Source organism: Pan troglodytes, chromosome 2 (assembly GCF_028858775.2).
Source record: "Pan troglodytes isolate AG18354 chromosome 2, NHGRI_mPanTro3-v2.0_pri, whole genome shotgun sequence".
Lineage (NCBI taxonomy): Eukaryota > Metazoa > Chordata > Mammalia > Primates > Hominidae > Pan > Pan troglodytes.
In genome coordinates, this window is record NC_086015.1 from 32,158,569 (window position 1) to 32,182,666 (window position 24,098).

The 24,098-nt window shown below is 37.9% G+C and overlaps 1 long non-coding RNA gene across 2 annotated transcripts in view; it reads right to left on the minus strand.

Moving 5' to 3' along the window:
- LOC129143605 (uncharacterized) overlaps nt 1-24,088 on the minus strand; it is a 115,212-nt gene extending 91,124 nt beyond the window's left edge. Inside the window, exon 1 of one of the 2 annotated variants that reach the window (XR_010155542.1) lies at nt 23,831-24,088. This is a non-coding gene — a long non-coding RNA (uncharacterized LOC129143605). The remainder of the gene's footprint in view (nt 1-23,830) is intronic. The other variant, XR_010155543.1, reaches the window with a different exon arrangement.
- Between the last annotated feature and the right edge of the window lie 10 nt (nt 24,089-24,098).

Genomic DNA, 24,098 nt, shown 5'->3' on the forward strand with positions numbered 1-24,098 from the left:
AACCATCAAAACCTGATAAATTCAAGCAGATTATGTAAGTGGTGGGGCTGCATCAAAAACTAGGAAGAGTTTGAGCACTCGTTTACATGAGGGAAAAATTGATTTTATTTGTGTAAAACTAAACAGGACTAAATGTGAACATACCAGCCTCCATCCATTTGAACTGACAAAGTAAAAACAAAATGCCTTTAAAAATTAATTGAGGTATTTTAAAGACTATGCCCAGTTTAGACTCAAGAGGAGTTAACAATCTTCTCTCTTCTGTCACTCCTGAAAAATATTTTTTAAAAAGCCCTCCAGTGTATCTTAGGCTGTTATAGATACTATTATTTTATCAATTAACCTAAACAGGCTTATAATCAGAGTTTAGAAAATAAATTATTAGCATCCTTCCTCCCCAGCCGACTTTAATCTTCTCAACAGTCTTCTTTTTCCTTCAGTTTTATGTGGTACTCATTAGCTTTTAAGGGCTAGGGAGTTTGGGAAAGCAGAAAGAGAAGGATTTAGATCCCTCAGAAAATAAAATTGAAGACTATTTTATGGACATCACAGAAATATTTTGTCAGGTTAATCTTTATTATTTCTTTCAGGTATTGTTTGTTTTGCTACTAGAGCTTCTTTTTATACTTCCAAGATGAAATATGATTTGTATGTATTTCTTTTACAAAATGTCTAAGTATGCATTAGTATTTTGTTGGTCCAAATGTAATTGCGGCTTTTTGCCATTAAAGTGGCAAAAACACTAATCTGATAGATTAGACAGATAGACAGATATATATATACACACACACACACACACACACACACACACACACACACATATATATATATAACCCTGCTGTTTGACATATAGGATTTAACTATTTCAAATTTTGGAGTGGGCTGAACAATTAACATCGCTATGCTAAAGAAAGACTCATGATAATTTCAAGAACCATGCTAATGTATGAACAGAAAAAAAAATCAATGGAAGAAATAGTGTCTGAAAACAATCTAGGTAAGTTTCAGGGTCTTAATAGCATTTTAAGAAAGCAGGAAAATGGCAAATTATTCAATAAATAGTTTGGGGACAATTGGTTATCCACTTGGAAAAATAATAATATAACCTTTACAAAAACAACCTCCAGCTAAATAAATATTTAAACCTATTTTTTGAACTGTTAATGTTCTAAAAGAAAATATACTAAAATAATTTTTAAATCTTATTATAGGAAAAATCATTAAAAACTTTGCCAAAAAATGTAAAAAACATGAAGGAAAACTCTAATTCCTGACTTTATAAAATTTTGTTATTTTTTATCTTTGTAAATTGAAAGACACCATAACCAAAAATATGTGGTTTATATATCAATATATTGGAAGAAAATATTTTGCATACTTATCTCAAAGCGCTAATATTCTTAATACATAAATGCTTCTTAAAATCAATAGTGAGAAAAGCAAACAACCCAATTAAAAATGGTCCCAGAAGAGAGAAAAGTAGGTGTTAAACTCATATAAAGATATTTAATACCACTAATCAAAGAATTCTCGTTAAAATAGAGCTTCTAAAAATATAGAAGCTTAATAACAGAGTATTGGCAAGGATGTAGAGAAATAAGCAATGTAATCAAGTATTGGTATAAGTATAAATTGAAATAGACCTTAGGAAGACATTATGACACTATCAGTATGTTAAATCCACATTCTCAATTACCTGGTAATCTCACCAGGGAGATTCTATGTTATAGAAATACAGGCATGAGTGTGCAAACATATCTATAAAGGAATGATGATTAAATCTTGTTTAAAATAGCAGAAAAAGTACTAATTTATATATTAATAAGACACTAGAAAAATGAATTATATTGTATCTATGTGTTTCAGTCATCTGTTACTGTCTAATAACACTCCAAAACTTATGGCTTAACACAACAATTCTGTGGGTTGGGAATATAGACAGTTCTTCCTTTCTATGTAGTATTGACTATGGCCAATCGCATGCCACAACAGCTGGTGACTGGCCCATGCTGGAATTTCCAAAAGCCTTCACTCATTCATGTCTGGTGCCTCAATGCTTCTCCACATGACCTTGTATTAGGCCATTCTTTGCACTGCTATAAACAAATACATAAGACTGGGTAATTTATAAAGAAAATAGATTTAATTGGCTCATGGTTCTGCAAGTTGTACAAGCATGGCATCAGCATTTGCTCAGCTTCTGGGGAGACCCCAGGAGTTTAACTCATGGCAGATGGTGAAACGGGAGCAGGCACTTCACATGCCACACACTTTTAAACAACTAGATCTTGCAATAATTCACTTACTATTGGGAGGACAGCACCAAGCCATGAGGCATCTGTCCCCACAGACCCAACACCTCGCACCAGGTCCCATCTCCAACATTGGAGATTATATTTTACCATAAGATTTGGGTGGAACAAATATCAAAACCATATCAGCCTAGTTGAGCTTCCACACATCATCTCACAATAGTCAGACTTCTCACATGGCAGATGACTTTCAAGAGAGAGCATTCCAAGAAGATAAGCCCTGACATAGAAGTTCTTATCAAGTTTTGCTATCCCATCAGTCAAAGCAAGTAACATGGCCAACCTCAGCATCAGTGTATGCTGATGCAGCATCAGCATCAGAGCAACCTCAACTACATATAGGCATCGTTACCAGGAGGTGTGATTCTTTAGGGATCACTAACATAACAGTCTCCTAAACATGCAATAGAAAATAGCAGAGCCATTTTTTTAAAGGAATAAGACATTTGTATATTTTTTGATAAATAGAAACTTGTTCTGGATGTATTTTTAAGTGCAAAAAGCAAGTTATTGAACAATATTCATAGTCTGATTACATTTGGTTTTTCTAAAAAGCAAAATTACTGCATGTGTATATAATACATATGATATATATATGTGTATACACATGTATGCATGTGCATGGGTATACACACACAAATAGATATTGAGAGAGAGAGAGAGAGAGAGAGTGATCAAAAAGGATATGCTCCATATACTCCAAACTGGTATTAGTGGTGATTACTGGGGATTAGGATTGGAATGAATAAAGGTTTTTAAAAAAAATTATTGTTTGACTTGGGTTATAATTTTTATTTAATCTCTTGTATTCTTTAAATTTAGTACAACTAGCATACGTTATTTCTGTGTTTTTTAAAGGGAAAGTATTCAGAACAATGTTTAGTTCATGCTAAAGACCTATAAGCAACTGCAATAAATCATGTTGATTGTGGTCTGCCAAAGCAGGGCACTAAAGAAGGGTGACAGGTTAGTAAAATAGTACAGGCTCATCAATTATGACAGGACAATCTACCATAATATCTTTTTAAACAGCTTTAAAGCATGAAGAGTTACTTTGATAATTTCTCCCTTTCCTGAAAGTGATTTGTCCTAGGCAAAACCCAAGTATAATTTTGGTAGTAATTAAAATTTTATTTGTTTTGACACACACACACAAAATCACTAGATGAACTTTTAATTTCTCTTTCCTTATCAACTGCATAATAACTAGAATGGAATGATGATGGTGATGATGATGATGATGATGTTGATGATGATGATGACAAAAATAGTGCTTACTTACTAAGCATGTCACCTGCACAACAACCTGATAGGGTATCTACTACTGTTATGTGCATTTTGCAATCAAGGAAACTGACACTCTATACCATATAACCAGCATTGTGGAAACTGAGATGTGACCTCACGTAGCCCTGGTCCAGAGCTCTTTTTATACTGCTTCTCCTGGGAATGATGATAGATGATCTCTGTGTATATACAAATATCCTTAAAGAATTAGGAGTCCTATTTTTAATACAAATGAAGAAAGAGTAATAAAAGTTTTCACTATTTAAAATCCACTTCTGATTACCTTTTAGGGTATAGCTAGTTGAGGTTAAGCATTCATTTATGCCTATGATCTTGGTTTTGGCATCACACTAACTCAAAGACAACTCAAGTTGTCTAGGCTGCTTCTAGAACCACATATAAGTCTCTCTGTGCCATAAGAATTCACTGTGCCAGGCTGAATTCAATCTACCAATATTCTAACACTGAAATTAGAGAGCTCAAACAACAGCTGATTGCACACCATGAGATCCACTAAAATCTGACAGCAGGTGCATTCACCAACTTTGACCACAATGATGGCAATAAGGAGACTCTGTTAAAGGGACAAGAGCACAGATATCTGGCACCAGGACCTGGAAAAAAGCAAGACAGTTTTAAACAAGTACCACATGTGGTGACTCATTAGATGTTGAGAGCTAATAAGAGGCTGAAGATTTTTAGCTTAGCACTGATGCTGTGGACAGCAGGATATCGTAACATCTAGAAATTGAGAATGAATCACGAGGTAGTGATAAATCCTGTGCTGATACCTGGTATGTAGAATGGTTATATTTTCAGGATAAATGCAAAGATGTAAAAATTAAAGAGCATGCTGGAGTGAAGCAAATATACTGAGAGATCTGCACATTTGTGGATTCATTCATTCACTAAGCAAGTACTATTTGATGGTAGCATCCCAGGTTTCAAAACATAGAAGCAGACCAAAAAGACATGGCCCTTTTCTTATGGAGCTGATAGTTTAACAGAAATGAAACAACCAGATAATGATTATAATGTGCAATGGGTGTTATGATACTAGAAATATAGGATATCATGGGACCATTGTCTAGAGAAGTGAAGAAATTCCAATGGAGGTGTGGGTCCAGGACAAGGACAAGGAAAAATGCATTCATGGAGAAAAAGCCCATAAATGTGGACATCAGCATGTAAGGAGGTCAGAGATGTCAGGAGCTAGGTCATAAGTGGTGAGAAATGAGGAGATGGAGAGATGGACAGGGGCCAGATGTTGGTGTTCCATGAAAAAGCATCTCTGTTTTTACAGACATGAAAATTATTTTAATAGCTACTTTTATTTAGAAGCAGCCAGCAAACCAACATTTATGAAACTACTATGTACCTCACAGTGAACAAGACAGTCTCTGTCCTCAAGGAACTTATCTATTAGTGGAGGGATCCAGACAAAAAAAAATCATAGAAAATACAAATAAATATCTAGCAAGTGTTAAGAAGAAGAAGAAATCAAATTCTATGAAGAAGAATGAGTGAAGGGGCACATTTTAGCTCCCGTGGTCAAGAATGACCTCTCTAGTGGAAGAAATATTTGAATTGAGATCTGAACAACTGAGAAAGAGGGAGGCATGTGAAGGTCTCGAGAGAGCATTCAACGCAGAAGCAACAGCAAGGGCAAACAAAGGGGGGATCAAAGCAAGTGTGTGTTCAAAGCCCAGAAATTAGGCCAATGTGGCCAAAGACAGTGAATGAAAGGAGGTGTAAGGGAGTTGATGTCAGAGAAATAGCTAAAGGACAGATCAGGTAGAACCTTAAAGAAAGACCAGCTAACCATCTCACTTGCCCAAGATTATCCCAGTTACCATTCTTTAGCTCTGTTTAGTTAAGAAAGCCTGTGCTTTACTCAGAAGTTTATAAGGTATGGCAAAGAGCTTAGACATTGCAGTTCTGATGAAAGTCACTGGAGGGTTTTAAGCAAGACAACAATATGATCTGATTCACACCTTAGAAAAGTTGCTTTGGTTGGTTTTGAGTGAGTTTCTTAATCCTGAGTTCTAGTTTGATTGCACTGTGGTCTGAGAGACAGTTTCTTATAATTTCTGTTCTTTTACATTTTCTGAGGAGTGCTTTACTTCCAACTATGTGGTCAATTTTTGAATAAGTGTGATGTGGTGCTGAGAAAAATGTACCTTTTGTTGATTTAGGGTGGAGAGTTCTGTAGATGTCTATTAGGTCCACTTGGTGCAGAGCTGAGTTCAATTCCTGGATATCCTTGTTAACTTTCTGTCTCATTGATCTAATGTTGACAGTGCGTGGTTAAAGTCTACTATTATTATTGTGTGGGAATCTAAGTCTCTTTGTAGGTCTCTAAGGACTTGCTTTATGAATCTGGGTGCTCCTGTATTGGGTGTATATATATTTAGGATAGTTGGCTCTTCTTGTTGAATTGATCCCTTTACCATTATGTAATGGCCTTCTTTGTCTCTTTTGATCTTTGTTGGTTTAAAGTCTGTTTTATCAGAGACTAGGATTGCAACCCCTGCCTTTTTTTGTTTTCCATTTGCTTGGTAGATCTTCCTCCATCCCTTTCTTTTGAGCCTATGTGTTTCTCTGCACATGAGATTGGTCTCCTGAATACAGCACACTGATGGGTCTTGACTCTTTATCCAATTTGCCAGTCTGTGTCTTTTAATTGGAGCATTTAGCCCATTTACATTTGAGTTTAATATTGTTATGTGTGAATTTGATCCTGTCATTATGATGTTAGCTGGTTATTTTGCTCATTATTCGATGCAGTTTCTTCCTAGCATTGATGGTCTTTACAATTTGGCATGTTTTTGCAGTGGCTGGTGCCAGTTGTTCCTTTCCATGTTTAGTGCTTCCTTCAGGAGCTCTTGTAGGGCAGGCCTGGTGGTGACAAAATCTCTCAGCATTTGCTTGTCTGTAGAGGATTTTATTTCTCCTTCACTTATGAAGCTTAGTTTGGCTGGATATGAAATTCTGGGTTGAAAATTCTTTTCTTTAAGAATGTTAAATATTGGACCCCACTCTCTTCTGGCTTGTAGAGTTTCTGCTCAGAGATCCGCTGTTAGTCTGATGGGCTTCCCTTTGTGGGTAACCTGACCTTTCTCTCTGGCTGCCCTTAATATTTTTTCCTTCATTTCATCTTTGGTGAATCTGACAATTATATGTCTTGGAGTTGCTCTTCTCAAGGAGTATCTTTGTGGTGTTCTCTGTATTTCCTGAATTTGAATGTTGGCCTGCCTTGCTAGGTTGGGGAAGTTCTCCTGGAAAATATCCTGCAGAGTGTTTTCCAACTTGGTTCCATTCTCCCAGTCACTTTCAGGTACACCAAAAAACTCACTCAAAACCACTCAACTACATGGAAACTGAACAACCTGCTCCTGAATGACTACTGAGTACATAACGAAATGAAGGCAGAAATAAAGATGTTCTTTGAAACCAAAATGAGAACAAAGACACAACATACCAGAATCTCTGGGACACATTTAAAGCAGTGTGTAGAGGGAAATTTATAGCACTAAATGCGCACAAGAGAAAGCATGAAAGATCTAAAATTGACATGCTGACATCACAATTAAAAGAACTAGAGAAGCAAGAGCAAACATATTCAAAAGCTAGCAGAAGGCAAGAAATAACTAAGATCAGAGCAGAACTGAAGGAGATAGAGACACAAAACACCCTTCAAAAAATCAATGAATCCAGGAGCTAGTTTTTTGAAAAGATCAACAAAATTGATAGACCACTAGCAAGACTAATAAAGAAGCAAAGAGAGAAGAATACAATAGACACAATAAAAAATGATAAAGGGCATATCACTACCGATCCCACAGAAATACAAACTACTATCAGGGAATACTATAAATACCTCTACGCAAATAAACTAGAAAATCTAGAAGAAATGGATAAATTCCTGTACACATACACCCTCCCAAGACTAAACCAGGAAGAAGTGGAATCCCTGAATAGACCAATAACAGGCTCTGAAATTGAGACAATAATTAATAGCTTACCAACCAAAAAAAATGTCCAGGACTAGATGGATTCACAGCCAAATTCTACCAGAGGTACAACGAGGAGCTGGTACCATTCCTTCTGAAACTATTCCAATCAATAGACAAAGAGGGAATCCTCCCTAACTCATTTTATGGGGCCAACATCATCCTGATACCAAAGTCTGGCAGAGACACAACAAAAAATGAGAATTTTAGACCAATATCCCTGATGAACATTGATGCAAAAATCCTAAATAAAATACTGGCAAACCGAATCCAGAAGCACATCAAAAAGCTTATCCACAATGATCAAGTGGGCTTTATCCCTGGGATGCAAGGCTGGTTCAACATACACAAATCAATAAACGTAATCCAGCATAGAAACAGAACCAAAAACAAAAACCACATGATTATCTCAATAGATGAAGAAAAGGCCTTTGACAAAATTCAACAGCGCTTCATGCTAAAAACTCTCAATAAATTAGGTATTGATGGGACGTATCTCAAAATAATAAGAGCTATTTATGACTAACCCACAGCCAATATCATACTGAATGGGCAAAAACTGGAAGCATTCCCTTTGAAAACTGGCACAAGACAGGGATGCCCTCTCTCACCACTCCTATTCAACATAGTGTTGGAAGTTCTGGCCAGGGCAATCAGGCAGGAGAAAGAAATAAAGGGTATTCAATTAGGAAAAGAGGAAGTCAAATTGTCCCTGTTTGCAGATGACATGATTACATGGTGGTGATTCCTCAAGGATCTAGAACTAGAAATATCACTTGACTCAGCCATCCCATTACTGGGTATATACCCAAAGGATTACAAATCATGCTGCTATAAAGACACATGCACACGTATGTTTATTGCAGCACTATTCACAATAGTAAAGACTTGGAACAAACCCAAATGTCCATCAATGATAGACTGGATTAAGAAAATGTGTCACATATACACCATGGAATACTATGCAGCCATAAAAAAGGATGAATTCATGTCCTTTGTAGAGACATGGATGAAGCTGGAAGCCATCATTCTCTGCAAACTATCACAAGGACAAAAAAAACAAACACTGCGTATTCTCACTCACAGGTAGGAATTGAACAATGAGAACACTTGGACACAGGAAGAGGAACATTACACATTGGGGCCTGTTGTGGGGTGGGGGGAGGGGGAAGGGATAGCATTAGGAGATATACCTAATGTAAATGTCGAGTTAATGGGTGCAGCACACCAACATGGCACATGTATACATATGTAACAAGCATGCACGTTGTGCACATGTACCCTAGAATTTAAAGTACAATAAAAAAAAAAGAAAGAAAAGTTGCTTTGGCTACAATTTGAAAACGTTCTGTAAGGAGGAAGGACAAGGCTAAGAGCTTACACTTTCATTAATTCTGTTTAAGGCCCAGATACCCAAATAACTTTTTTGATTTCTCACAGAACTCCAGAATCTTGGAATTTGGAAATAATTTTGGAGTTTACTTTCTCTATTCTCCTATATCCTGTAAGAATGCCTCTTACAATAGCTGATGCCTATAACTGGCTTTAATGAAACAGAAATCAGTGTCAGATTTTAAAGAGAAAACTACCACTAGATAAAAAGGCAGGAGACTTAAAATAAAAAGAGCACAGTCATTGGAGAAAGACAGAGCCAGATGTGTGTCCTGACTGGTTAGAAGCTTTTTAACCTTAGGCAAATTTCTTAACCATTCTGAATATTCAATTTGCTATTGTCAAAATCAGGTACACCAAAGGAAACTTTTATACAGTTTCATAATAAGGAAAGAAGAAAATTATTGAAGGTCTCCAGCGATCACTACAATAATGTTTTTCAGGCCATATGAATTTTTTGTCCTGAAAAATCTAGACAGGGCTGACTGTTGATGAAATATACATTCGCATGGTCTCCTTTACTGTTACAACTAGGATAGGGCAACCCAAATCTGTGTGATTTACCACTGGTGCCAAGAGACTAGACCACAATCATCAACACCTCAAGGGGCCTCCTTTCTCAGAAAAATGTACTAGCTCTAGTAAGTCACCATGAAGATATTACAGACACTTATATTAGTTTTCTAGAGCTGCCATAACAAAGTACCACAAACGAAGTGGCTTAAACAACTAAATTTATTGTCTCATAGTTCTGGAGGCTAGAAGTCTAAGATCAAGGTGTTGGCAGAGTTGGTTCCTTCTGAGGGCTGTGAGAAAGGATCTGTTCGGTGCCTCTTTCCTAACTCCTGGTGGTTTGCATCTTTGGCATCCATTGGCTTATACATGCATTGCCCCAATCTTTGTTTTCATGTTCACATGATTTTCTCCCTGTGTTTGTGTCTGTCTCTTCAAATGGAATTATTTTCAAATGGACACCAGTCATATTGAATTATGGGCCCACTTTACTCGGTATGACCTCATTTTACCTTAATAAATTACATCTGCAATGACCCTATTTCCAAATAAGGTTACATCTTATTTGGAAGTACTGGGAGTTAGGACTTCAATATATGAATTAGGGGGCAGGAGAAAATTCAATCCATAACAATGCTGAAATAAATCATCTTTATTTTACGTTAGTTGATGTCCCCTAACCCCCAAAAAACATTCTGTTTAAACTTTTCTAGTGAAGAAAAAAACATTTTTAGAATTACTTAGGACATTCTGTTTTAAAAATATTTTTTAAAAGCATCTACCTTGTTAAAAAATATATATACAACATTATAAAAAGGAATTAAAAATGGAGATGAATTTGATGCAGACCTCCCCACAGGGCTACCACTGCCACCACTTGTTCTCAAAGTTGACATTTGAATCTCAAGGGCAATCACAAACATGGAACTCATTCTGAAAATCTCTGTTGCCCTGTTGGAACAACTGTTCGTGTTTATAAGGCACATGGTATGATGAAGATTACATTTATTTTATATTAGTCTGGGGGCTGGCATTGTTGTTCTAAAAGTCTGAAGATGAAATTACAAATTTAAATAGTTCCTCTTTGTAGCAAAGCCTGCTGTTTGCTATAGCAGATGCTGACAGTGTTCTGCCCATATCCTATAGGCACTCATTCACTGAAAGCACCTGTGACTCTCTGCCAGAAGGCTTTCTTTAAGCCTGTGTGTAGCGTAGACTAGAAGTGCTGGGGGTTAACACCACTGGGAGCACCCCTCAGCCAACGCTAGATGGGAGTTGGCAGATAAATGCTCCATTTTCTTTGCAACTTGGTTGGAAAATGTCTGCACTGACTTCCAGCAACTCTAAGAAATGTCTACCCTGACTTGCAGTGTTCCCAGCTGCATTAAGCTTCCGTTGCCCATTCTTGCAACTTGATTTATAATGTACCTTTTTTTAGCTGCCTTCCTTTTCTTCTCTCACTTCCCTACATACCCAGAATTTCCTAGTTTCATCCCCTAAATAAACCACCTATACAGTTGATCCTTGAACAAAACAGGTTTTAACAATGTGGGGTCCACTTATATGCAGGCTTTTTTCAATATATTAGAAAACCTTTTGGAGATTTGAGACAATTTGAAAAAACTTGCAATGAACTGCATGGCCTAGAAATATTGAAAAATTTAAGAAAGTCAGGTATGTCTATTTTATCATTTGCTATCATAAAATGAACACAAATCTATTATAAAAATTAAAAGTTATTAAAACATATGCACACAAACACAGATTACACATGGAACTATTCACTGTCAAGAGAAATGTAAACAAGTGTGATGATGCAATATTAAATCATAACTGCATAAAATTAACTATAGTACATATTGTACTACTTTAAAAATGTTATAGCCACCTCCTGTTGCTATTATGGTAAGCTCAAGTGTTGTATTTGCTTAAAATTCCATGTGTATTAGTCCATTCTCATGCTGCTATGAAGAAATACCTGAAACTGGGTAATTTATAAAGGAAAGAGGTTTAATTGAGTCTCAGTTCCACATGGATGGGGAGGCCTCAGGAAACTTACAATCATGGTGGAAGGTAAAGGGGAAGCAAGGCACCTTCTTCACAAGGCAGCAGGAAGGAGAATGAATGCAGGAGAAAATACCAAGCACTTATAAAACCATCAAATCTCATGAGAACTCACTATCACAAGAACAGCATGAGGGAAAATACCCCCATGATCCAATCACTTCCCACCAGGTCCCTCCCACGACACGTGGGGATTATGGGAACTACAGTGGGGACACAGCCAAACCATATCACATGTGAGGCTAATCATTGCCGCATGAGCAGTTCATCTCTCCAGTAAATTTCATTTTGCAGTAAAGAGTGATCTCTTGCAGTTCTCACATATTTTTCATTGTGTTTAGTGCAATTTCGTAAACCTTGAAAAACACCAGGGGACCCAAAAAAGCTACCACTAGTGATGTTGGAAGTGCTCCCAACAAACAGAGAAAAGTCATGACATTAACAAGGAAAAGTTGAATTGTTTGATATGTACCATAGATTGAGATCTGCAGCTGTGGTTGCCTGCCATTTTGAGATATATGAATATAGTGTAAAAATCATTGTTTAAAAAAAAAAAACAGAAAAGGAAAAGAAATTAGGGAAGCTGTCTCTGCAGCTATGCCAGCAGGTGTGAAAACTTTGCACTTTTTGTGTGAAATACTTTATCTCATATTGAAAATGCAGCTTTATATGGGTGAGGATTGCTATTCAAAAGGCATACCTACAGACTCAAACATAATACAACAAAACATGGTTGGCTGGGCATGATGGCTCAGGCCTGTAATCCCAGCGCTTTGGGAGGCAGAGGCAGGAAGATCATTTGAGCCCAGGAGTTCAGACCAGCCTGGCCAGCAACCCCCACCTCTACAAAAATTTTTAAAAATTAGCCAGGTGTAGTGCTGTACACCTGTAGTTCCAGCTAATCAAGAGGCTTAGGTGGGAGGATCGCTTACGCCTGGGAAGTCAAGGCTGCAGTTAGCTGTGATTGTACCACTGTACCCCAGCCTGAGTGATGAAGCGAGACCTTGTCTCAAAAAAAGAAGAAGAGGAAAAGAGGAGTCATTATATGACAACTTAGAGCAAAAGGAAGGTGAAGGATCTAAAGTGAGAGAATTTAATGCCAGCAAAGGATTGTCTGATAATTTTAGAAAGAGGTTTGTCTTTAAAAATGTCAAGATAGTAGGAGGAGCAGCAGCAGACAAGTTCTAGGACTATATGCCATTAAGAAAATTGAGAAAAAAGGATATCTGCCTGAACAGGTTTTTAATGCAGATGAAAGTGCCTTATTCTGGGGGAAAAGTGCCACAAAGGACATTTCTTAGTCAGGAAGAGAAGTGAGCACCAGGATTTAAGGCAGGAAAGGATAGGCTAACTCTAGTGTTTTGTGCAATTGCAGTCAGGTTTATCATCAGAACTCCCTTATCTATAGAGCTGCTAATCCCAGAGCCTTGAAGAGAAAAGATAAACACAAGTTGCCAATCTTTTGATTGTACAACAAGAAGTCCTGGACAATCAGAACACTTCTTCCGGATTGGTTCTATTGATGCTTTGTCCCTGAAGTCTGGAAGTACCTTGACAGTAAGAGACTGCCTTTTAAAGTACTTTTGATATTGGACAATGCCCCTGGTAACCCATAATCCTATGAGTCAACACCAAGGGAGTTGAAGTGGTCTACTTCTTCCCAAATGCAACATCTGTAAGTCAGCCTCTAAATCAGGAAGTCATAAAGATCTTTAAAGTTCATTACACAGAGTACTCTATGGAAAGGATTAAGGTCTGCGGTCAGCATTATGAAAGAGAACCCCCCAATATAGAGAACATCCTGAAAGTCTGCAGAGATTAACCATTGAAGATGCTATTGTAGTTATAGAAAAAGTTGTGAAAGCCATCAAGTTTGAAACAATAAATTCCTGCTGGAGAAAATTGTGTCTAGATGTTGTGCATGTCTTCACAAGATTTGTGACAGAGATACTCAAGGAAATCATGAAAGAGATTCTGGATATGGCCCCCAAAAAATGGTAGGGAGTGAAGGATTTCAAAATATGGATCTTGGAGAAATTCAAGAGCTAATAGACACCACATTAGAGGAATTAACAGATGATGACTTGATGGAGATGAGTGCTTCCGAACAAACGCCACATGATGTGGAAGAAGATATAGAAGAAGCAGTGCAGGAAACAAATGGACATTAGGTAATCCAGCAGAAGAGTTCCAATTATTCAAGACTGCTTTCGACTTCTTTTACAACATGAACCCCTTCTTTGATACAGGCACTGAAACTAAAGAAAATGGTGGAAAAAAGGTTTGTACCATATAGAAACTTTTAGAGAAATAAAATAGCAGAAAAGTCAGACAGAAATTATGATGTTATATTGAGTATGCCTGCCTCTCCTGTTTCCCATTCCGCTTCCTCTACCTCTTCCACCTCTGCCACTCTTGAGACAGCAAGAACAATTCCTCCTGCTCCTCCTCTGCCTCAGCCTACTCAGAGATAAGACAATGAGAATGAAGATCTTTATGATGATCCACTTCCACTTAATGAATAGAAAATACATTTTCTTTATGATTTTCTTAATAACATTCTTTTTTCTCTAGCTTACTTTATTGTAAGAATACAGTATATAATACATGTGATATACAAAATATGTGTTAACTTACTGTTTAGTCATCGATAAGGCTTCGGGTCAACAGTAGGCTATTAGTTAAGTTTTGGGGAAGTTAAATATTAGACATGGGTTCTTTTATTGCATGGGGGAATTGGCACTCCTAAACCCCTTGTTGTTTGAGGGTCAACTGTACATTGTTTAAGAATTTGCCTCTGGCATAATTCAAACTAAGACCATTATCTTCTTAACAGCTATTCCCTTCTTCCTTATTTATATGACTTCAATTTTGTGAAGTTCCTATCCTCCTCTGCAGTGCCATAGACTTTAAGAAAGGTTGGCCCAGTCCCATCTCTGGAAAGGGTCCTGAGTGATCTAAATTGATAATGATTTCTTATTTTTCTAGGCATGAGCAGGCAGCTCTGTTATGACCAATGAGACACATGCAGGAAAGTCAGCTATAGGACTCTGGAGACATAGAAAACACCAGTTTATTTTCAGCCTCTGGATTTTGTCATGTCTAGATGAGATGCTAAAACTGTTGCAGCCATCTTGCAACAATGAAAAGAGGTATTGGGAGGACAGAGCCAACACAGTGGTAGGGGCAGAGCCATGAGAATACCCAAGAAGAGCCGGAGCTCTAGTTACACTGAACCTGGAGCTGCCCTTTCTTTAGAATTCTTGTTATGTGAAATAACTCTCATGCTTCTGATCAGTCAAGTCAGGGTTTTTTGTTATTTCAGGCAGTAAGCATCTAATTAATACATTTATAAGTAGAGAAAAAAACTTCACAATCCTTAGGCTGTGTAGAAGCTGGATGTGGCCACTGAAGCAGAAATCAAGAGCCAAAAGGGGTCAAACAGACATCAGGACAAACAGACCATGGGCAGGAGGAGAAAATAGGGAATAATGGTCAACAAATAATAATGATAAACAAAGCTAAAATGCACAGACTCCAAAAAAGTAGGCATCAAGCTTGGAGAATCTCACAACCTGTCTTATTTCTTTCCTCCCTTCCTTCAACTATCATTCACTGAGCACATACTGTATTCCAGTGCACATTTAGGAACTGGACATTCAGAAGTGGACAGGAACAATGGGGCCAGAGCCCTTGGGAGGCTTGCATCCAAGAGAATCACTGGCAAGTTAGAGCCTAGGATTACATTGTGGAGCAAGAAAAAGGAAAGTGGACACATGCATAGGCCCAGATAAAACTCTGGTTGCAGCTGAGATGCTATTTCTGCTGCTGTCTTCCACATGTGGATACCTCCATCTAGGCTTCAAAGGAGCCAAGAATGACTTCTGACCCCAGACAAAAATATTAGGGAATAAGCCATGCTAAAGAAAGAAAACTCTTCAGAAGGCCACTATGAAAACCCTGATATTGGTAAAACAGCCCTCAGAGAGAGAAAAGTCACTTTTATTAAAAATATAACATGAGGTGGATAGTGGTGCTTGGTAAACTATTTTTCTCCTCAGGTAAGCAATAGTCTAAGTTGAGGAGGTCAAATAAGATCAACTGAACAGCTCCGTGGAAATCTGTTGGTAAGTTCATCCTCAGTAGGAGAAAAAAATGGCAGTAATGTCTGCCATGGGTACAGAAAAAATGGCAGCCATTTGGAAACCCATTTGCAATAGCCTAACTGCAGGAAAATGTGAAATAAGAGAAGTTTTGACTCCCATTCCTATGGGAGAAATTATTTTGTAGCTGAGAGAAAAACAGAGCCAAAATATAAAACTATACTTATTTTTCTTCTTGTGATCAAACTTATGCCATAAAAACTGTGAATCTTGACATTGGCAAGTACGCATTCCTGAGTGTTGAGCAAAAAAATGAATCAGTTGACCTAAGCATCTCTTAAATGCAAAGTACAATATTACTTATACAATTTAAAAGTAGATTTTACCATATTATTTATGAGCCTGTGAGATTTACTTAAAGTGTACTGAATGTTTATCATTTGTTCATTAAATCTGATAACACCTTTTCTTTGCATTGAATTGCAAATGGCTGTGTTACCTAATGTCGTTCTACTTTGCATATGCTCTACTTTATTTACAAACATATTAAAAATATCCACTTATACACATTTATGCTCTCTTTTCAAGGCAATATGGCTAAGCATTTTATTAAAATGTATAATTATTGCTAAAAATAATTGTTTGTTAGCACATTATGAGAGCATAAAGACTAGTTTTTATTCATTTATTTATTCACTCATTCAACAAATATTTGTGGAATACCTATTAATTGCCAGGTGTGAGAACACTGGGTTAAAAGCTAGATTTATCACCAAAAGTCTGTTTATAAACCTACTTTTCTACTGCAGACTTATGATGGAACCAGTTAACCATGAATTATTTGTACCAAGGTCTAAATAATGAATCAACACAAGACAAAAAAAAGCCTTGATGGGACATGAGAACTAAGTTTTGGGGGCAAAAGCAGAGTTGGGGCAAGGCCAGATTCAGATCCTGAGAGTATTAGAATGAACAATACAAGATAGTGGCTGGACATGGTGGCTCATGCCTGTAATCCCAGCACTTTGGGAAGCTGAGGCAGGTGGATCGCCTGAGGTCAGGAGTTGGAGACCAACCTGGCCAACATGGTGAAACCCCATCTCTACAAAAAAAACACACACAAAAAAATTAGCTGGGCATGATGGTGCACACCTGTAGTCCCAGCTACTCTGGAGGCTGAGGTGAGAGAATCACTTGAACCCAGGAGGCAGAGTTTGCAATGAGTGGAGTTCATGCCACTGCACTCCAGCCTGGGCGATAAATTGAGATGCTGTCTAAAAAAAAAAAAAAAAAAAATACAAGATAGAAATAATCAAAAGAGACTATGAAGACCATGGAAAAATCTAAAGCCAATGACTACAGAAACTTACAAATAGCAAGGAAAGCACACTTTAATCTGTGCTTGGTTGGTGTGAGCAAATTCTCATTGACAGAGAACTGTGTTGAAAGCTCTGAGCTCCATTCTCTGAGAGGTGCATCTAGCAGCACCTACAAAGTACTATTTTCAACTACCTGAGACTTTACCACTTTGTCACAGAAAGCTAATCCTTCTACAATCTCTGTTTTATGTTTGTTCCTATCAAGTTTCAGTTGATTTCCAATTCAGATGCAGAATTCTGACACTATTAGAAAAGGTGTGATACATATTTCTTCTCCCACATTAGACTATGGTACATCTTCTTTGACTCATGACCTAGCATTCACTTAGGCAAACATCCCTATCCTCTAAGATGCAAAAAACAGAATATTATATCATCAAAGCCAACAAGTTAGAAAAAAGCAGACTTGAAAACAGTAACAAATTCCAAATTAAAATAAGCTCATATAAATGTACAAGGCTTGATGGGTTGGGTAGAAAAGGTTGGCAGGCTAATACTCAGCGAGTCCTGGAATTGAAAAGGCAAACTCTGAGGCCAGGCACAGTGGCTCACGCCTGTAATCCCAGCACTTTGGGAGGCCAAGGTGGGTGGATCACTTGAGGTCAGGAGTTCAAGACCGGCCTGATCAACATGGAGAAACCCCATCTCTACTAAAAATACAAAATTAGCCAGACATGGTGGCACACGCCTATAATCCCAGCTACTTGGAAGGCTGAGGCAGGAGAATCCCTTGAACCCATGAGGCGGAGGTTGCAGTGAACTGAGATTGCACCATTGCACTCTAGCCTGGGCAACAAGAGCAAAACTTTGTCTCAAAAAAAAAAAAAGGAAAAGGAAAACTCTGTTCAATGGTATAGACACAGAAATTCTTTATTATTATTGTTCTCAGAGCTAATCAGGCCCTAGAAGCTGACATATATTAACTATCTCAGAAGAGACAGAACTATGTATCAGTAAGTCAATTACTTTTTTATGAGAAGAAATGGTCAATATCCTTACATCTCCTTTCCCAATTTCAAGGTATTTCTAAACCTCATCAACAGTTTTTTTGGGGATCACAAACTAAAAATAACAAAAGTCAAAGTTTCTTGATGAGTCTTTTATCCAGGCCTGGTGATATGACCATTCCATGTCATTAAACTCTCATGCCTAGCAGGTGGGGCTGTGGGGCTCTGAATAAGGCTTCATTTCCAAGTCCTACAGTTTTAAGAGTCAAGAATGAATACTGGAATGGTGTTGAGCTGACCCAGAAACTAATTTGTATGAAGCAAGTAGAGAGATAAAGATGGAGGTTTTCAAAAGGAAAGTCATAACTGAGAAAAAGGAATAATTAATCTTTGAATAGACAGGAAATAAAATCCAGAGGGAGACTCAAAGTGCTGGGTTAGAGTCCAGGACTCTTTCCTGGGGGCACTTATGGGCCTCATCAATAAATGGAAAAGATCTGTCGAGGTTGCCAAGTAGTTCAGATACATGACACGGGAATTCCATTGACTGGAAACTTTGTGCTCCTGGAGTGTGTTGGATTAAAACTGACAGACTTACCTTTTGTTTTATTAAAGTCTGAAAATCACTACCTTTCTTTATACAACCTATGAATTTTATTAAATATTAATGGCAAGGCCGAAGTACCAAAAAGGAGGGACCTGACAAGCTGTTTGCTCAGTTTTACTATGCAATCCTGATGACATGAGAAAATAGATGATAAAAGTATTTAGTAGTATATTCTCATAGGAATTTTAAAGATTATGGATTAAGCCCAATACAGCACAAAGATTATCTCTGCTAGATGTTCTGTGTTTGCCCCTCAGCATCCACTCTGTACCTCATCCACTCTACCCTGTGCTGCAGGAAGCTGACATTTATGGATACATCAACCAGGTTAGCTAGCTCCTCTTCTGCCTTCCACTTCTGTCCGGCAGATGGGAACTACTAGCAGTAAATTAGAAAGTGGAAGAAGGTTGAGATTATAGCAGCATAATTGAAAGACTGTGGCCTCAGAACTTATTAATACCCTTAAAAATTATGTTCATTGATAAGAGAAACTAAGACAAAAATTATATCTATTGATTTTACCATATGAGAAATTAAAACAGAAAAATTTACATTGATGTAATTTATTTTAAAAAACAAACTCATTGTACATTAATATAACATGTTTATATGAAAAGTAACTCTATTTTCCCACATAATAGCAATTAAATTGGCATTGTTTTATGTTTTTGCAAATCTTCTTAATACCTAGCTTAATATAAAACAGCAGGATTTTCATATCTACTTCTGCATTCAATCCGTTGCAATATTACATCATGTGGTCCCTGGAAAACTCCACCGTACTCTCATGAGAACATTAGAGAAAATAAGGCAAATAACATCTCAGTATTAGTATAAAGATATTTTTGAAAATAGTTATCAGAGGTCTTGAGAACATCCAGGAGTCCCCAAAAAAAACTGCTGGTTAGACTATGCCCCTGGGTCCGCTCTGCCAAGCTGCAAGTTGGCAGTGGCAATGTTCCCTTATCAAAACTGCATCTCCTATTGGGCAGCCAACCCTCTCCTATAGTTATAGGATAAATATTCCATCCCCTAGCCCTCTCTCCAAACCCCGGGTGTGATAAAGGCTCCCTGTTGTTGCTAGTCCTAGGGTGTTTCAAGATTCCTTGACTTGCCTTAATCTTGCCCATACCTTTGTAAGTAGGCCCTTAATTAAACTCTCCTCAATCTTTTGTATGTATGCCGGTGGTAGACAGATGTAAGTTGGACCTCAATGATCTCCATCTCCTAGTATTTGCCTTGGTGTAATCTCATCCTCTTGAGTGAGGGAGGACTTGTGACTTGCTTCTAACCCACAGAATGTGGCAAAGATGATGAGATTTCACTTCCATAGTTTTATTGTGTTGTGCAAGACTCTGTCTTGCTAACAGAATCATTCTAGTGATGGACTTGCTGACTTGATGAAGTAAGTGACCATGTTTGGAGACGTGGCCATATGTCAAGGAGCTGTAGGCAGCCTCCAGAAGTACAAGGCAACCTCTAGCCAACAGCCAGCAAGATGCTGGACCTCAGTCCTGCAGCCACAAGTAAATAAAATGTGCCAACAATGTGACTGAACTTGAAAGCAATTCTTTCCCAGTTGACTCTCCAGATAAAAACACAGCCTCATCAATACTTTGATTGCAACACTAATAAGACTCAAAGAGAGGAGCTGCCAAAAATGTACCCAGATTCCCTGATTCACAGAAACTGTGAGATACTAAATGCATATTGTTTTAAGGTGCTAAATTTGTGGTAATTTTTTACACAACAATAGATAACTAACACAGTGCCATTTTCTCCCTAAAACCCTAACTCAATACACACCAATTAAAAAAAATATATTTTTACCACTGTCTTCCTATCAGCCTTTCCATTTATTTACATATTACCTAATGTCTACAAAGCCACTAGCAACTAAAAATGTGAAGAAGTATGTAGTGATGTTGGAGTTAAGCATTTTAATCATTTAAAATCTTGCTCCAGTTGACTTTTTCCTGAGTTGAAAAAATTTAGTATATACTAGTCATACAAGCAAGGCCCATTTGTTTTTAACTTAACAATTATTCGTTATTCATTTACTCAACACATATTTATTGAAGGCTTACTTTAGATCAGGAAGTATTATAGGAACTGTGAATGCAGGAGTGAACAAAACAAGCCACCTAATCTCATAGAATTGATGTTCTAGCAGAGGGAGACAGGCAGTAAACAAGAAAAATAGGTAAACTATATAACACATTGGAAACTGATCAATACAGTCAAAGAAAAAATGTCATACAAGGAAGGAGCATAGGGTGCATTGGGGTGAGGAAAGAGGTACAATTTTAAATTAGTTGGCCAGGGAAGTATTATCTGAGAAGAAGACATCTGAGTAAAGTCCTGCAAGGAGGTAATAAAGGAGCCACGAGAAATATGTAGGAAGAACAATCCAGGAAGACCAAATAGCAAGTGCAACAGCCCAGAGATGGTAGCACATCTGGTGTGGCTGAGCAAGGGTAACAGTAATGGAGTTACAATCTGTAAAAGGGGAATGGAGATCAAATAGGGCATTTAGGTCATTGAAAAGACATTGACTTTTACTCTAAATGACACAGGAAGCCATTGAAAGGTTTTGAGCAGAAGTATGATATGACTTGACATGTATTTTTAAATGCATCACTGGCTGCTGGGTTGAGATAGTCTACAGGGGACCAAAGAGGGAGCAGGGAAATGTTTAGGAAGTAAAGGCAATAATTTAGGCAATGGATGATGTTGGGTAAACCTGAATGATAACAGTAAAGGTGATGGGATTTCTAGACTGAGCAGCAGAGTTTGCTGGTAGACTGGTTGTTGGTGGAGGAGGTGGCAAACGTGTGAGAAAAAGAGAGTTGCCAAAGATGACTCCACCTTTTTTGGCTTGAGCAACTGGAAGGGTAGAAGTGGCATCAGTTGAGCTGGGAAAGGGTGTAGAAAGGGTAGGTTTGAGAAATAGTCAGAGATAAGTTTGGATATGTTAAGTTTGAAATATCCATTAGATGTCCATATGGAGATGTTAAATGCTCACTTGTATATATGAGAATGAACCTCAGCACTATCGGCATTGGGCCAGGTAATTTTTTGTTGTTGAGTGTCGTCCTGTGCATTGTTAGATGTTTAGTGACATCTTTGCCCTATGCCCACTAGATGCAAGTAGCACCTTTCCCCCCATCCTCCAGTTGTGACAGCCAAAAAGGCTCCAGGCATCCCTAAGTATCCCCCAGGTTCAGGGGTGAGGGACATAATTGTCCTGAAGTAAGAACCACTGTAATGAAATGAAGTTATAAACAGAAGTCTGGCTGAAGATATAAATTTGAAAGTCATCAGCATAAAGGTGATATTTGAAAGCATTAGACCAGTTGATAGCACCAAAGTGTAGCAGAAAGAAAAAAGAGGTTAAAGAACTCCAACATCTGGAAGTCAAAGAAATGAGGAGGGACCAGCAGAGGTTCAGCAAAAGAAACATATAAGGAGCAGTCATGTGTGAGGAAAACTAAGAGACTGTAATGTCAAGCATGGGGGAAAAGATGTGCACAAAGGAGAGAATGTACAACTGTGTCAAATACTGTTGATAAATCAAGTAAAATAAGAACTGAGAGTTAATCATTGGGCTTAACACAAAGGTTACTGATCATGACATTATCTATTTCTGGAGTAAATGGAGCAAAAATACATTCCTAACTGATTTCAGAAAGAACAAATTATAGACATTGACTAAAAACATATAAAAATAATGATAGATGTTGAGTATTTTTTCAATGAGTTTGCTATGAAGGGAAAGAGGGAAATCAGGCATCAACTAGAAGGATAAATGAAATGATGGGGAAAACAGAAGAGCATGTTTTGGTACTGATGCAAAGACAAATTCAGTTCAAAGAAAAAAATTTGAAGCTGCAGAAGAGAGGAGAAAATTATTAGAGTGATATCATTGGATAAGCAAGAGATAATTGACCATGACATGTAAATCATAATATATACATGTCAGTATACACAGTAGATGCCAAGAATGTTAAGTTTAAGATGCATATAGCAAATGCCCATGTTCTCTTGGCACTCTCCATCCTATACATGCCACAGCTCCTACCTCACGCACAATATGAGGGCCTTCACTAACTGGAAGAGCAAGTTTAGTCCACAGGTGTTGACTTCATCTCTTCCAAGCGGCCCTCAGCCAATGACAGATGGGTACTGGATATAAATACCTAAGGAAGTTTCTGTACCATCTCTTAGAGGTCTCCAGTAGACCTGGGCTCCAGTTGTCCATGGCAACAATCTGCTCGTTAGCACACATTTCACTTGCTGCTTTCCCTTCTCTGTCTGACTTCATCTGCTGATAGCGCTAGTGCTTCCCGGGATCACCTCCCAAATAAGCTACCTACACTCAGACCCTTGTCTCGGTGCCTGTATCTGGGGAAACCCCACCCAAGACAGTGTAAACTCAAATGATTTTTAACTAAGCCCTACCTACTAGTTAGTAGTACAGTCCTTCCTGTAAGAAAAATTGTCATTCCAGGCTAACTTCAAACAATGCCTTTCTGCCTTAACAAATTTCAATCCAGACTATAACACAATGGAGTATTTATCTTGACTAAAATGGCCCCATATCTGTGCTTGAGTGTCAGTCTTTGTCACATCAGTGTGATAGCACTAAGTGTTTAGCTTGAATAAAGTGGTTCCCCGTCCTTTGATAATACAACATGGGTCCAGAGTTCTCCTCGCTACAATTTTCAGCTCCATCAAGAGTAGCCTAAGACATCTCAGAATTCCCAGAGATTTTCAAAGTGTGTTTCATTTATTCTATTATGCACTCATTCTGCCTTGTCCGTTTGAACTGGATTCACTAGGGAATACAATTTAGTTAGCCATTTTTTTTTCTTTTTGCACTCTCTAGCCTGCCATTTTATTTTTACTTTAAATTGCGCTGCTTCCTCATTCTTCACACACTCCACCTCACTCAACCTACATTTAAAATCTCATAGAGTTGGGCAACTATAATGTAGTTCCTTCTCTTTTCTTAACACCTGAAATTTCAGTTTGCATAGTTAGGTAATACCAATATTTATGTAGTGCTTCATACGTGCCAGACACTGTTTTAAATGAATCAATTTTTTCTTCACATCAACAGGTACTATTATTATCTCCATTTTACAAAATTGAATTACTACTGATTTTAATTGGGATTTTGAATTTCATAGCACCTCAGGGCTAGAACTAACCTTGAAAGTTTTGTGTCCGGAATTGGTGGGTTCTTGGTCTCACTGACTTCAAGAATGAAGCCACGGGCACTCGCGGTGAGTGTTACAGTTCTTAAAGGCGGCGTGTCCGGAGTTTGCTCCTTCTGATGTTCAGATGTGTTCCCCTTCTGGTAGGTTTGTGGTCTCGCTGGCTCAGGGGTGAAGCTGTAGACCTTCGCGGTGAGTGTTAACAGCTCTTAGGGCGGCGCCTCTGGAGTTGTTCGTTCCTCCGCTGGGCTCGTGGTCTCGC